The sequence below is a fragment of the Hemiscyllium ocellatum genome, unplaced genomic scaffold (genome assembly GCF_020745735.1).
Source record: "Hemiscyllium ocellatum isolate sHemOce1 unplaced genomic scaffold, sHemOce1.pat.X.cur. scaffold_1799_pat_ctg1, whole genome shotgun sequence".
Taxonomy (NCBI): Eukaryota; Metazoa; Chordata; class Chondrichthyes; order Orectolobiformes; family Hemiscylliidae; genus Hemiscyllium; species Hemiscyllium ocellatum.
In genome coordinates, this window is record NW_026867881.1 from 46,180 (window position 1) to 62,886 (window position 16,707).

The following is a 16,707-nucleotide window of genomic DNA, read 5'->3' on the forward strand; positions in this document are numbered from 1 at the left end:
TCAGGGCGGAGGAATCGTTGAAGGCCTTCCCACACTTGAGGCAGCTGAAGGGCCTCTCCCCTGTGTGCACCCGCAAGTGCCTCAGCCGGGCGGAGGAATCGCTGAAGCTCTTTCTGCACTCAGGGCAGCTGAAGGGCCTCTCCCCTGTGTGCACTCGCCGGTGCCTCAGCAGGGCAGAGGAATCACTGAAGGCCTTCCCGCACTCAGGACAGGAGAATGGCTTCTCCCTGGTGTGACTGCGACGATGTGTCTCCAGGGCAGACGGGACACGGAAACCTTTCCCGCAGTCGCCACACTTCCATGGTTTCTCCATGGCCAAAGCTACAGTTGCACACAAACGCGTGTATGTCCTCTCCCAGCCTTGAATTCCTCTTTTCAGGCCAGTTAACTGTTTCAGGCTCCACACTGTGTGCGTTGCTGCAACAGTAGGGTCTCTCTTCCAGTCCTACTGACGCTGAAAACGTACTGAAACAGGAACCAATTGGATCACAGTCGAAAATTGTTGCAGTCCCGATGGATTGAGTGACTCACAAATGCTGGAGAATCAGAGTCGAAAACTGCGGGTCAGGCAGCATCCGAGGAGCAGGAGAGTCAATGGTTCAGGCATAAGCCCTTCATCTGTTGATTTTGAAACTTCATCTTCAGATCAAATACTCTGAAAAGAGATTACAAAAGTCATCACTACCAGTCCAGGGTAGAAATTCAGAACAAGCAATTCTACTTTCTGCAGAACATTCTTTTCTTTTGTTATTCCATAAAACTGAAAGCACCATCCCACTTTTTCACTCACTCCCTCTCTCCCTCTGTTCTCACTCCATTCTAATTCTCCTGAAAGTGCTGATTCAGGATCTGACAGGGACAGAAGAGCAAAACAGTCACAACTGACACCTCTCTGAATTTTGGATACCTCCACCTGAAAATTAATATCTTCCACGACATTGGGATACTGTTGAGAGTGAGCCGGTCTGATTTTTGGAAGCAAAAATATAGTGTGTAAATTCAGGATGAACCTGCAATGCAGCTTCTTGTCAACCAATCAGACACAAAATTGTTAACGTGCCCCCACGGGGGTGGGGGAGTTTTGGAATGAGACACCAAGGCTATGACACCAGAGAGAAATTGAACAGACTGGTGTGGCAAACCAGAGTCATCTAGATATACAGCACAGAAACAGGTCCTTTGGTCCAACTGGTCTATGCTGACCAGATATCCTCACCGAATCTGGTCTAATTTGACTGCATTTGGCCCATATCCCTCTAAACCCTTCCTATTCATAAACCTATCCAGATGTCTTTTAAATGTGTCATAATTATACCAGCACCTACTACTTCCTCTGGCAGCTCTTTCCTTACACGCGCCATCTTCTGCATGAATTGCCCCTTAGGTTCCTTTTAAATCCCTCGCCTCCTCCCCGGGCCACCTCACCCTAAACCCATTACTGTGTAGTTCTACACTCCCAGAGAAAAGACCTTGTCTATCCCTCTCTTTATTTTATAGAATGTAAGCATCAACAGCTCAGGGCGGGGATTGGGTGGGTGGGGGTGGGTGAGGAAGCCGAATGTGCTGGAGCCAACACGGAAGAAGACGACACAAAACCTTGAAGCTGCAATGAGGAATACTGCATGTGCTGTACTTGTACCTGTTGCTTTTATTTGTGGAATCAAGTGCATTTTAAAAATAAAAACAAACAAGATATCTATCCCTCCCCTTTCCCAATCTCCCAATGCTGTGCTGGACACACAGTGAGAGAACTGGGAGCAGGAGTTGGCCATTTGAGCCTGCACCAACACCGAACACATCATAACTGAACATGAATATACCTGCAGGCAGTGGAGACTGGGATTTCTTTCACTGGAGCAGAGGAGATTGAGAGGTGACCTTACAGAGGATTATAATATCATGAGGGGTACAGATGAGGTGAAAAGGCAGGTGTCCTTTTCCTAGGGTGGGGCTTTCAAGATTAGGGAGCAAAGTTTGAAGGGGAGAGAAGAAAGATTTTAAAAAGACACAAAGAGCTCCATTTTTTCACACAGTGAGTGGTTTGTGTGTGAGATGGGTGTCCAGAGGAAGTAGTGGATGCAGGTACAGTGACAATGTTTAAAAGACATTTGGAAAAGTACATGAATAGGAAAGGTGCGGAGGGATATGGGCCAATCACTGGCAGATGGGACTAGTTGGGTTTGAGAACATAGTCAGCATAGACTAGTTGGACCGAAGGATCTGTTTCTGTGCTGTATAACTCTGTAGCTGTTCTGTACTGGTCTTAAAACCATTTTCTTGGAAATCCGAGATGGCGGTGGTTTGAGTGGTCTGCTGTGCTGGGCTCTGTGCCACACCCCCGGCAAGGTGGACTTTTACCCCTCCCCCCACCTCATTAATCATCCGTAGAAGAAAAAAATTGCGAATATAAACTTACTGAATGTCTGGAGCTGCTATAATTGTGGTTTGACAGCTTTAGGAACAAAATGAAAGCAAATGAAGGAAAGGGGCCGAAAGGGGTGAAGCAGGTAGGGCACTCCCCAACTGCATTGGGGGTGCTTGGAGCCATTGCTCAAACTCCCAGGGCAATCCCTGTGGATTTAATGGGACAGCAACAGTTACTCTCGGAGTTTGCCGATCTCTGAGAAAAGATTGAAGCAGCGGTGGAACCACTATCTGCCACGCTGCAAAAGCATGGACAGGAAATTCACGTGTTGGCCCGAAGAGAATAGGCAGCAGAGGAGAGGACCGTGGTGGAGGTCTCAGGAGGAAGGATCCAAACGCTGGAAGACCAGGTTCGGGTCCTTCAGGAGCAAGTGGACAACCTGGAAAACTAAAGTAGAAGAAAAATCTTACAGCTCGTGGGTCTTCCGGAACGCGAGGAAGGTGAAGACCTTATTGGATTCCTGGGGCTGGAGTTGTAGTCGGGCCTGTTGAGTGTGGAGCGGGCACACTGGATCGAAATGTGCAGGTCCGGGTCGGACCCACAGCCGTGTGTGGTCCTAGTGCGGCTCCTGCATTATAAAGAAAAACAGTGATTGAAACAGCAGGAAGACTGGGAAGAGATCCACAGGCTCTAATGTACAAAGGCTCAGAATAATATATTTTCAGGACTTCTCAGGAGCCTGGATTAAGAAAAGGGCATTTAATTAAGTTAAGAGAAAATTAAGGGATCTGAACATACAATATTCCTTGAGGTCCCTGACTGTATTGCGTTTTACTCACGGAGGGACGGTATATAATTTGATTCAACAGAAAAGGCGAAGGACTTTGCAAATGCTCTGAATTAGAGAAATTGAGTTGGGGTGAAGGCGGGAGGGACGTCATTCCAGACAATGCTACTTTTTTGCCCCTTATTTTGTAGTTATCGGCTTTATACATACTGCCTTGGCGTAAAACTGGAATTATTTAGTATATCGGTCAGTTAGGTATTGTCTGGGGCCTTTTTTTCACTGCTGTCCTTTTGTTTTTGGATTGGGGGTGGCTATACCTGTGTTTAAGATGTATGGAGAAGGGGTGTGGGGAGATGGGCAACCATTGTTAACTCTCAGAATGTAAATAACATGTTTGTTTCAATCTGTGAATTGCCTGGCGTTTGGGGCACAGCCTCAGTGGGAAGGAGCCAGGCTGGTGGCAATGGTGGGGGTTGGGGTGGGGGGGGGGGGGGGAAGAGATCTCTACATAATTGGGGGTTATTTGAGCATTTGCTTAAGTTATATGTGGTGGTTAGATTTTTATTTATAGTAGTTTTAATAGGAGCAGTTTTTAGACTTTATCGAGTTAATGTCTTTGTTGCTCACCGCACCTCAGATAAGCTTCCTCCTCTTGGGAAACCACAGGCTTCCCTGGATGGCCATGTCTACTGATTCGTTCAGGTGGTGCACCTGGAATGTAAAAGGGAGCCATTCCCCCATTAAAAAGAAAGAAGGTGCTGTCAAGCCTCGGGAAGGAAAGGGTGGACACATTTAACTGATAAGGAACATCTGAAACTGCAGCAAGGAGGTTGTGATAAGGTATTCTTCTCCTCCTTTAGCTCCAAGTGTAGAGGAGTGGCTATACTGGTAAGAAGGAACCTCCCTTTCCAGGTAATTGAGCAAATTAAGGACGAACATGGACTGTCCGTCATTCTTAAAGCTCTAATACATAGTGAAGAGTATGGCGTCCTGAATGTGTATTGTCCTCCCGGTGCACCCTCTTAAATTTCTAATTGATGCAGCTGCTAAATTAATGAGTCTTGGGGTACGCTGCATGGTCATTGGAGAGGATTTTAATCGTCTAATAGATCCCGAAGTAGACAGGGTGCCAAGGGCCCAGGCAGGTCACCAGCGCAACCTAAGCAGTTGGTGGACATGTGCAAGGAGTTGGGATTAATGGATGTGTGGAGGCATCTCCACCCTAATGGAAGAGACTTTACTTTCTCTTCTAACCCACACAAGTACCACATGGGAACTGACACTTTTTAATGCCATTGGATTGCTTGGACAGAACATTGGCTTGTGAAATTGGCAATATAGCTGTCTCAGACCATGTGCCAGTGTATTTTGATGGTAAAATCAAGAGTGGTGGAATGGATGCACAGCACTGGTCATGGACCCATTCCTGCTAAGGGATAGCAAATTTGTTGAGTACATCACAAGAGTTCAGAGCCTTCTGGGTACCAACTTGGGTACGGCCAGTAATCCGGAAATACTGTAGGAGGCCAATAAGGCATATTTATGAGGCTTGATTATTTTTTATTCAATGACTAGAAGGTCGCAGAGGAAGGAGCAACAACAGATGCTGGAGACCCGTCTGCAGATAGCTGAGGAAGTATACTATAATAGGCCTTCACTGGTCAAGCTGCAGCTCTCCGGCTGCTCCCAACTCATTGCACACACTGGGGAAATAAAGGTCTGCGTTGCTCAACAAAGATTGTTGGAAGTTGGAGATAAGTCAGATAGATATCTGGCCAGAAAGTAAAATGCTTCCCAATCTATTATGTCTGTTCGAGAGAAGGCTGGCAAAGTTACCCGTGAGTTAAAGAAGATTAATGTTAGATTTAGGGAATAATTTGCAGAGTTATATCGGTCAGAGGGAGATGAACATGGAGCAGTAAGAATGCAGGCCTTTTTTGAGATCCTGCACCTCCCTAGTATAAACGTGGAACAGGTTTCCTGTTGAATATGCCTATGACAATACAGGAGGTACAGGATGCAATGAAGCACCACGGTCAGATGGATTCCCAAGTGAATTCTATAGGAATTCATAAGTGTGTTGGTGGAGCCACTTCTGGGGATGTATAGCTATTCATATGCATGGGTTGTCTTCCGCCCTCTCTTAGGGAGGCTAATATCTCCCTCATTATAAAGATGGGGAAAGAGCCTGAAGAATGTGCTTCATACAGACCCATTTCACTGTTGAATGTAGATTTTAAAATTCTACCCAAGACGCTGGCCCTGAAGTTGGAAAAGGTGTTGTCCTGTATTGTGAAAGAAGATCAGATGGGTTTTGTTAAGGGCGTAGCTCCTCCAACAATATCAGGAGGGTACTGAACATGGTGCAGGTATGCCAGCAAAGGTTGATCCTGGGTTCGGTGGCCTCCCTAGATGCAGAAAAGGCGTTTGACCAGATAGAATGGCTGTACCTGTTTGGGATCCTCAAGCGCTTTGATCTGGGGACAACCTTTGCTAGATGGGTGGTGGTGTTGTATAATGATCCTAAGGCAGCAATCATCACAAATGGCACTAAGTCAGATAACTTTAATGCTGGGAGAGGTAGTCGAAAGGGATGTCCTCTTTCACTGCTGCTATCTACCTTGGCAATTGAGCCATTAGCTGAGGCTATCAGGAGGGATCCTGAAATAGTGGGGCCAGGAATGGGAATGGGGGAACATAAGATTACCCTACATGCTGATGATGTCCTTCTGTTCTTGGCCAATCTGGAGGAGTCTGTTCCTCGATTGATTCAAACAATTAATTTATTTGGAAGTTTTTCAGGCTGCAGGATCAACTTTACAAAATCAGACGCCATGCTGGAGGATGGAATGCAGTTCCTGTTTAGATGGTCGTCAAAAGGGTTTTTGTATTTGGGAATTTTTATTACCCCTGCCTTCCACCAGCTGTATAAAGCTAACTATGTACAATTACTGGAGAGGATAAAGCAGGATTTGCAGCAGTGGGACGGATTACCATTATCATGGTTAGGCCGAATAGCTCTGATTAAAATGCATGTTCTTCCTCGCCTGTTGTACCCCTTGAGAATGCTCCTGTTGTTGCTACCCAGATGGGTATTACTGAGGCTCAATGGGTCTAGGTTATTTTATTTGGTGTCGCAGTCGCCCCCTAATTAAGTTTACCAAATTGCAGCTCTCACAGGGTGAGGAGGAGTGGATCTTTTGGACTTGGAGAGATATCAAATAAGCGCTTTCTTAGCATATGTGGGTGACTGGGCACGGGGGGACACGGGGTTGATTTTGCTTGACGTTGAAGCATTGCAGTCGAGATGTCCCCGAGTTAATCTATTATTCATTGATAAGATGAAATCCGAGACTGAGCAGTGAAAGAGTACAATCATTTTAAATACAGTGAAAGCCTGGAGGACACGGAGGCAAGACAAGGGCAATTGGCTGAAGACCTCGCTGATTACCCCGCAGGTGGCAGCCTAAGGATTTAAACCTGGGGCAATAGACTCCGGCTTTAAGTCATGGGAGTATAAGGGAATCTCCTGGAGGGAAGATTTATTTGAGGGTTAGGTCTTGATGTCATTTAGCCAGCTAAGACAGAAATATGCATTGTCTAATAGGGGCCTTTTCCGGTACTTTCAGCTAAGGGATTATATACAGAGGAAGACCACACTCCTGGCTCAGCTTTACAGGTCAAATGTGGAGTAAAGAGTACTCTGTGTACGGGCGCTCTTTCAGTTAGTACGTTGTATCATTTACAGAAGGGACATACCTTAGGAGATGTGGAGGGACTCTCTACCATGTGGAATCGGGAGCTAGAATATTTCATTAGAAGTATGGCAAGATATATGGGAAAATGTAAGGAAAATTTCAACATGTAACAAAGCACAGGGCATGCAATTGAAGATTTTACACAGGGCTTATGTGGTGCCAGAGAGGCTAGCTAGGTTCAAGAGTGGCGCATCACCAGGGTATCCCAAATGTAACATTAGTATAGGCACTCACACACTGCTATTGGTCATGTTGTAAGATCCAGAGATACTGGAGTGCTACAGTAAGGGAGCTGAAGGACATCCTGGGGGTTGACAAATTTGCCTTCTCTCGGAGAACACAGAAACAGACTGTGTAACATTCTTACGCACTGTGCAAGGAAGAACATTTTAATGAGTTGGACATTGGAAAAACACCCAGGGCTTATGGCCTGGCATATGCTGGTGATGGAGCATCCGCTCCCAAGATGACCTCACAAATATGGTGCACCACAAAACAGTAGTTTTACAAGACGTGGCAGCCCTTTCTAAATTATATTGATGCAGACTGATCAGCAGTATTAATTAGAGCCGTGGTATAGCTGTGGGAATCAGTCTGGGTGCTCATGGGGCCCTGGGAGGGCAAGGCTGGGTGAAAAGAACACGGGTGCAATAACTGGTGCTCCCATGGATGGAAGCCTTAATGGAGGTATGGTGAGTGAAATAGAATAAAGTAATGTGATAGAATTCAAATTAACTTAAATTATGTTTAATTTTATTTTTATTCAATTTGATTGTAGTTTAGTTTAAGCTAAGTTTGTCCTAGTAGAATAATAGGTAGCTCATTATTAATAGTATCATAATATGAAATTGTTGTACTACTATTTTTCTGTATTTTGGTATTGTTCTTTTTTGTATATAGAGGTGTTGCGAGAGATTTGAAAAAGTTTTGAATAAAAGTATATATTTTTTAATTTCTTGTCTTCCCCCATAACTATTTTTGAGATTCAAAAGTCAGATGAACTCAGCTTTGAATATATTTAATACCTCCCTAACTACAGGAAGGCACCCCCAGTCAGTTCCTCTTGCTAATACACCACTTGCCTTGCTGATTGCTTGCTGCACCTATGTGACAACTGGCATTGACTGGAGTAGAAAGCCTGAGCAGAAGGTAGCTGAGGCACGTTTGTACATCCACACATCATTCCTGGATGAAAGGCTTTTGCCCAAAACGTTGACTGTTCTGCACCTTGGATGCTGTCTGACCAACTGTGCTTTTCCAGCGCCACAATTTTCGACTCTGATTTTCGGTACCTGCAGTCCTCACTTACTCCACATTCCAGTATATCACCATTTAAACAATGTACCTGCTTTCTATTTTTATTTCATAGGGAAGGTTATAACTTCACACTGCATAAATACATTTACCATGTGTTTGCCAATTAAGACACATACCTGAATCAACTTTGCTGCAAGTGAAGAACTGAACACCAGAGTGAAAAAATAAAATGAGAAAGGGGTGAGAAGAGTAAGTTGTACTCACACAAATTTGGACAGAAGAAAGAAGTTGCAGTCTGGGATGAAGTTCAATCTTCATTCATAGAGAGAGGAGCAGCAACACCTTCACAAGCGCCTGATCCAACTTCCGCATTCAGACAATAGGGGGGAGGCTCTCAATGGCAGGAAGACCGCACTCCTTCCGGTCCTTCAGGGCTTCCCATTGGTCGATCAGAAGAATGTTGCGTGCCGTTTCCGCTGACAGTAAGGAGCATGCGCAGTATTTTGCTGACACCAGCGTACATGCGCAATGCTTCCTGACACCGAAAAGCATGCGCAGTGTGCCCAGTGGAGATGCTGGTCCAACTGCCAATCGGAGAGAAAAACAGGCTGGAGCCACACTCCTTTTGTTTTCCTGGGGCTCAACAGTTTATTCCTTTTGCATTTTGTCTGGCTGCTCAATCTTTGAATGTCATTTCCCCAGGGTAGAGGAAATCCAAAACTGAAGGGGCATAGGATTAGGCTGAGAGGGAAAAGGTTTAAATGGAACCGAACTGGTAACATTTTCACGCAGAGCGTGGTATATGTATGGAATGAGCTGCCAGAGATAGTGGTCGAGGCTGGAACAATTACAACATTTAAAAGGCATCTGGATAGGAATATGAATAGGAAGGGTTGAGAGAGATATGGGCCAAATGGTGGCAAATGGATCACCAGATTAATTTAGAATATGTGGTTGGCATGCACCGAAAGGCTTGTTTCCCTGCTCTGCAACTCTATGACTCTATTTCTACTTAATCTGAACCAACTTCACAAGACGAGGACTTGGCCATTCCATCTTTACAGCCTATTCTCAACTGTGGCCTAATTGCACAGGTTTCAATGCAAGTTTCAGAAAAATGGCTGCTGCTTTTTAGAAAAATAATTGAATTTGCTTTCAAACTTTACAGATGTTTTTGAAAATATCATTTTAGCGATTCTCAATGTTAAAGATCGGCCATTTTTCACACCGCCCCCTCCCATCTCCCAGGTAGAGTCATCACCATCCGCGCTCTCTCTGTCCTGAGAAGGGCTGATACAGTGAACGAAGAGGGTTCGAGGCACAAGAAAGGATGAGGGTGGGGGTGCGGGTAGAGAAATTGGATGGGGAACAGAGGCTAGGCGGAAGAGAGAGAGAGAAATGGACATGGGGACAGAGCATTGGAGTTAGAGAAACCCTGGGGTGCACAGGATGGGGAGCAGAGCGTTTGTCAGAGAGAGAGAGAGAATGGGGGCGCAGAGTGTGGGGAGAGAGAATGGACGTGGGTCAGTGGGTGGGGAGAGAATGGAAGGGGGCAGAGGGTGGGGGAGAAAGAGAGCAACAATGAATGTTAGGAGAGGGTGGGGGAGAGAGGGAATGGATGGAGAGCAGAGGGTGGGGGAAGAGAGAGAATGGAGGGGGCAGAGAGTGGGAGGAGAGAGAGAATGAGTGTGGGGAGAGGGACTGGATGGAGGAAGGCAGAGGGTGGATGAGAGACTGGACTGGACAAGGGACAGAGGGTATGGAGATAGAATGGACGGAGGTGCAGAAGGTGGCATGTGTGTGAGAGGGCGGGGGGAAGCTAGGGATAGCGAGAGAGAATAGACTGGGGGCGCTGTGGGCATGATTGGATCTTGATTGAATGGGGAGTTGGTGAATGCGTCCCACCTACTCCCAGCATCCCCTTCTTTCCACATGTGCAGTGCAGATTGTTGTGAATGATGCGAGAGAGAATCTCGAGTGTGAGCGCAGTTACCCTCAGATCCTGGCATCAGCAAACCACTGCCTTTCTGTTTTAAAAACTAAATAAAGATGTGGGCAATATACTGGGAATGGCAAGATGAAACTAAGAAACTGAACCGAGAGTCAGCGCTTTCCGGTGAGGGGAACTGGCCAAAAACAGGAGGATGGAGGGATGAATTCGAGTTGGAATCCACTGAAAGGTGGAGGAATTGGGAGACAGAGATTTCGGGTAGGAGATAGGGAAGGCTGTTCGGTACAAACTAGAATTCTCCGATCCTATTTCCTGCCCTGCACTGACAGCAATGATCTGTTTTCTCAAGGTATTAGCAGAGGAGGATTTGCTGTTCAGGTGTGTACAAGAAATTTACTCAGGGCCTGAATATCAGCAGCGTTTGAATCCAGGAGGGGAAATTATTTCAAACATCAACGTGACTTGAGAAGCCCCGTGATTACACGCAGCCTGCGTGGGAGTGTTCCAGGATTCTGACTGTGCAGACAACTTTAACTCTGTAGCGAAATGTGGACTAGAGTTCTCGCTGTAGACGAGCCCTTCTTTGGATCGTTGAAGCTGCTGAGACGCAATGACCCCTGCACCATGGAAACTCTGTGGAAGCAAATTCAATTCCCCAAACGGGCTGGAGTGTCTGGCATGAAGCTAATCCATTCCTTCAACCCTGGAATGAAGTCAATCGATTCCTTCAATCCAAGACTGTGGGCGGCGCGGCAGCAGCTCAGTGGTTAGCACCGCTGCCTCACAGTGCCAGGGACTTGAGTTTGATCCCACCCTCAGGGTGATTGTCTGTGTGGAGTTTGCATTTTCCTCCCCCCACCCCCACCCTCCCCAATCTCTGGGTGCTCTGGTTTCCTCCCAAGGTCCCAAGATGTGCAGCTTAGAGTGGATTGGGTGTTCTAAATTCAGGGATTAGCCGTGGAGGTTATTGGGTGAGATGCTCTAAGAGGGGTCAGTGTGGATTGTTGGACCAAAGGGCCTGTTTCCACAGTGTAGGGGGTTTGATGATTCCCCCAACGTGTCTGCAGCCTGGCTTCTAGCTGCATCTCTCTGAGCCGAAGGTCCACCAGCATGTGTTTTCCCTAGTTTCCAGCACCCAGAACCTCCAACTTTCTGCAAATCGAAAGGCAAGTCCCACCCTGCCCTCTCCAATGTGTGCTATGTAACTGCTTATTCAGTTTTAGTGGTCCAGCAGAGGCTGGTAGCCAAGTTCGGAACACATGAGGATGGCATCAACCAGGACCTTGGATTCATGTCACATGACAGGTAACCTTACTTCACTGTCACGCTCTCTCACACCCACACAAAGCACACATTCTCACATTCACAGAGATCCCTCTCTGATACACACACATATACACCCTCTCACAGGCTGATACTCTATCACTCACATACTTTATCCAGCACGCACACACTTACACATACTCTCATGCGTGCACACTTGCATATAAGGCTTTGGTGTGATTTTGTATTTGCAAATACATTGTGCGCTTTTTCAGCCAAATACAATCTACAGGCAGTCAATCCATGTGAGATTTTATAAATTCCTACTTTGGAAATAGAACCAGTCTCACTCAAGATTGGGATACAGATCTTAAGTTGTCTCGAGAATGTGTCTTCAAACAAGTTCTGGGATTTACATATTAATGAACCAAAACCTGCAACCCATCCTAAAAGATGAAAGATTTCACAACAATCTAAGTTTGTTCTATATCATTTCTGTTGCATGAAACTGCGACCTTTTGCTATAAATTTTCCTATGATCCTGCTCCACAAACATCTGATGAAGGAGCAGTGTTCCGAAAGTTAGTGCTTCCAAATAAACATGTTGGACTATAACCTGGTGTTGTATGATTTTAAACTTTGTTTCTCGTGAATACATCCCACACCTCCAGGTGCTGCCAGTAAACCTTACAATGTCGATGAAATGATGCAATACCTGTAGAGATGAAAAGTTTACAATTTCTAATGATATTAGCTACTCATTCACTGCTCCTTCTGATACACGATATTGGAAACTTAGTGCAAGAGGTTGAAAGAAATGCGCAGCTTTAAAACAAAAACCTATTGGATCTCATAGCTTTCATTGATAGTCTGAGACTGGGGTTAAGTTCAAGTTACCTTTATTGCCGCCCAACTTTGTTACAGCTTCAGATCTCCCCAGCAAAACAAAAGTGTATGAAAAAAGCTTTTTAAAAAAAAACAGCTCAAAGCTCACACACTCCTCCCAACTCTACTTCCTTTACTGTTGGTCAGCACAGAGTTGTCCCTTCATAATTGGTCCTTGGTACAGCCTTAAGCTGAAGGAAGTGTTGCCTCACTCAGCAATTTCAACCTACACACTGTGTCCATTTAGGTTACTCCCATCATTTTACATGGGGGGCAGTCAAGAGTCAACCATGCTGCTGTGGGTCTGGAGTCAGGTGTACGCCAGACCGGATAAAGGATGCAGTTGAGATGAGTTCCTAAAAGGGACATGAGTGAATTAGATGACAGTTTCTCCCCCCAAAAATGGTTTCATTATTAGATTCAGAACTCCAAATTTCTGACCGAATTACAATCCCACCATCTGCCTCGGCGGGATTCAAACCTCGGGAATCCCCGGAACTGGGTTGTTAGTCCAGTCGATAATGGCACTCAGCCGTCGCTCCTTCAATCCTGCAATGTCACGTGAACTCAATAGACAATAGGTGTAGGAGTAGGCCATTCTGCTCTTCGAGCCTGCATCACCATTCATTATGATCACGGCTGATCATCCTCAATCAGCATCCTGTTCCTGCCTTATCTCCATAACCCTTGATTCCACTATCCTTGAGAGCTCCATCCAACTCTTTCTTAAACGAATCCAGAGACTGGGCCTCCACTGCCCTCTGGGGCAGAGCATTCCACCCACCCACCACTCTCTGGGTGAAGAAGTTTCTCCTCATCTCTGTCCTAAATAGCCTACCCTTCACTTTTAAGCTGTGTCCTCTGGTTCAGGACTCACCCAACAGTGGAAACATGTTTCCTGCCTCCAGAGTGTCAAATCATTAAATCGCTGCAATGCACAAATAGGCCATTTGGCTCATTGAATGCTATCGGTATAGGAGTTGGGAGGTCATGTTGTAGCTGTACAGGACATTGGTTCAGCCACTTTTGGATTATTGCATTCGATTCTGGTCTCCCTACGATAGGATATGAATGATGTTGTGAAACTTGAAAGTGTGCAGAAAAGATTGAAAAGGATGTCGCCAGGGTTGGAGGGTTTGTGGTATAAGGAGAGCCTGAATAGGATGGGGAGTGTCCCTGGAGTGTCGGAGGCTGAGGGGTGATCTTATGGACATTTATAAAATCATGAGGGGCATGGATAGGGTAAATAGGCTAGAGGAAGTGGGGGAGGCTAGTACAATTACAACATTTAAAAGGCATCTGGATGGGTGTGTGAATAGGAAAGGTTTGGTGGGATATGGGCCAAATGCTGGCAAATGGGATACTAGATTTATATAGGACATCTTATCAGCATGGATGTGTTGGATCAAAAAGTCTATTTCCGTGCTGTATATCTCTATGTCTATTTGATAAAAGATGTTTTATTTCTGTTGATGTAAATATTGTTAGGGAGAGAGAATTCCTCAAGTAGGGGATGATAAGAATCCTGGGAGACCCCTAATTCTGTTCTACTATCTAATTAACACACTTTAAGCACCAAATGCGCATTTATGTCTAATTTTGTTTTATTTTTCTTGTTTTATTCCCTGCTCCGATTACTCTCTCAGTCTGGATGGTTGTCAGACTGAGAATATTTGGATTGGGCCTTGATCGACTGAATGTTTTATTGCTCTGGAAGGTGTAAAAGGGGCTCAGCAGAAAGCCAGCTGAGCTGAGAACAGACAACATCTTACTCTGTGGGAACATGGAGAAGAGGACAGAGAAATCAGGACCTGGAATCCGAGCTGACACCAGAGTACCATGTTATTAGTGCTTTGATTAGCAGTGCCAACCCTCTACCTTTACCTCGCTTCCTATTCAACTTGAATGTCATGTACCCCCTCAATATTCAGATCCAATCCTTGTCATCCTGAAGCCATGTCCCTGTAAGGAGTCTCAGATCATAATTATTCTCTTCAATGTGTGCAGACAATTCATTCAGTTTTGTTACATTGCAGCACACATTCAGCCAGACAGTCTTCAGTTTCAATTTTTGTGTTCTGTAGAATCCAGTTTTGATTGATTAGATTAGATTCCCTACAGTGTGGAAACAGGCCCTTCGGCCCAACAAGTCCACACCGACACCCTGAAGAGTAGCCCACCCAGACCCATTTCTTTCTGATTAATGAACCTAACACTATGGACAATTTAGCATGGCCTGACCTGCACATCTTTGGACTGGGACATTTACTTTCCGTGTCCCTTTCTATCATTCTGATGTTCATTTTCCACATCACTACATTGCTCACCTGCCTTGATTCGGATTGGCCATGAAAAATGCATGTTTATACATTCGCAGTAATAGAAGCAGGAGTAGGCCATTTGGTCCATCGAGCTACTACACCATTCATTAAGATCATGGCTCATCTATCCATCCTCTCAGCTCCTCTTACCTGCATTATCCTGACTATCCTAAATTCACCTACCATACAAAATCCCATCAAACTATGTCATGAATATGGCTGCTTCCACTGCTTCCTTGGGCAGAGATTACCATAGATTCACCACTCTCTGGGAAAAGCAGTTCCTTCTCCTCTGTATTAAACCTACTCCCTAATCTTGTGACCTAGTCTCACTCACCGGCAGAAACGACTAGATAGCGTGGGTCTGGGTGGCATGCTCGTCGGATGGGTCAGTGTGGATTTGATGGGATGAATGACCTGCGTCCACGCTGTAGTGATTCTATCATTTATCGCAGTTGTCGTTGCCATGGACCGCAGCATCAGAAACTCCCACCTTCTGCAAATCGAAAGACAAGTCCCAACCTGCCCTCTTGTACGTGTGTTATCTAACTGCTTAATCATTTCTAGTGAATACAGCCCATACCTCCCGCTGCTGCCAGTAACCTTTACAAAGCTGATGAGACAATGCAATGCCTGCAGTACTGAAAATCGTAAGACTTCTAACGATACCAATTACTGATTCACCGCTCCCACTGATGGACAGCATTGGAAATACAATGTTGGAGGCTGAAAGAAATGAGCAGTTTAAAACAAAAACTCACCTAACCCTTCACTAGGCTCCCTGCTCAGCACACTTTACTTCAATCACTTCAACTCCACATTGCAACAAATTCCCACGTTCCACCAATATCCTGAATGTCCTCACTCACTCAGTTGCTGTATCACAAATGGAAGATTTCATTGTAGCTTCTGCTCCCAGTAAGGACAAAACATCTTTGAAAGCTGCTCTGAAAGTCCAGTATTCACAATGACACTTCTGCTTTCCTTCAGTCCAAATTGTCCGTGCTGACCAGATATCCCAAATTAACATAGTCTCATTTGTCAGCACATAACCCATATCCCTCTCAATTCTCCCTATTACCAGATGCCCTTTAAAATGCTTTAATTATACCAGCCTCCACCACTTCCTCTGGCAGCTCTTTCCATACACACAACACCCTCTGCGTAAGAAAGGTGTCTGTAAAGTTCCCTTTAAATGTTTCCCCTCTCACCTCAGACCGATTCCCTCTAGTTTTGGACTCAACTACTCTGGGGAAAAGATTTTAGCTATTCACCCTATCCATGCTCCTTATGAACTTGTGTAAAGTCATCCTCAGCCTCCAATGATCCAGAGAAAACAGCCCAGCCGATTCAGCCTCTCCAGATAGATCAAACCCTCCGACTTTGGCAATAGCCTTGTAAATCTTTTCCAAATCCTTGCAAAAGTTCGTAACACTTTTCCTGTAGCAGGGAAACCAGAACCGAATGCAGTATTCCAAAAGTGGCCTAATCAATGTTCTGTACAGCCGCAACATGACCTCGCAACATCTATATTGAAATGCACTGACCTATAAAAGCAAATATACCAAATACCTTTTTTGCTATCCTGTCTACCTGCGACTCCACTATGAACCAGCACTCCAAGGTATGCTTATTCAACAACACACCCCATTAAATGTGTAGATCCTGCCCTGATCTGCCTTTCCAAAATCCATATTTCAAAACGGGGTTTTCTGCACCTATGTCATATGTCCTCTTGCTGTCCTGGACACAGTGAGAGAATTGGAAGCAGGCACCAGCATTGAACAGTTCATAACTGGATAGAAATATACCTGCATCTAGATGGATAGGCTGGGAACTTTTTCACTGGAGCATCAGAGGTTGGGAGGTGACCTTAGAGAGGATTATAAAATCATGAGAGGTATAAATGAGGTGAACGGCAGGCATTCTTTCCCTAGTGTGGGTGTTTCAAGATTAGGGAGCAAATTTTGAAGGTGAAGAAAGAAATATTTTATCAAGACATGAGGGGCACTTTTTTTTAAAGATAAAGAGTAGATTGTGTGAGGAATCAATGTCCAGAGGAGTTGCTGGATGCAGGTGCAGTTACAATGTTTAAAAGACATTTGGATAAGTACATGAAT

At 45.2% G+C, this 16,707-nt stretch overlaps 1 long non-coding RNA gene across 1 annotated transcript; it reads right to left on the reverse strand.

The window, feature by feature from the left end:
• Positions 1-488: 488 nt before the first annotated feature.
• LOC132810623 (uncharacterized) lies at positions 489-8,525 on the reverse strand. Its single transcript, XR_009642967.1, has 3 exons — positions 8,432-8,525; positions 2,836-2,993; positions 489-655 (listed from the first exon to the last, which is right to left on the reverse strand). It is a non-coding gene; the product is annotated as an uncharacterized LOC132810623 (long non-coding RNA).
• Between the last annotated feature and the right edge of the window lie 8,182 nt (positions 8,526-16,707).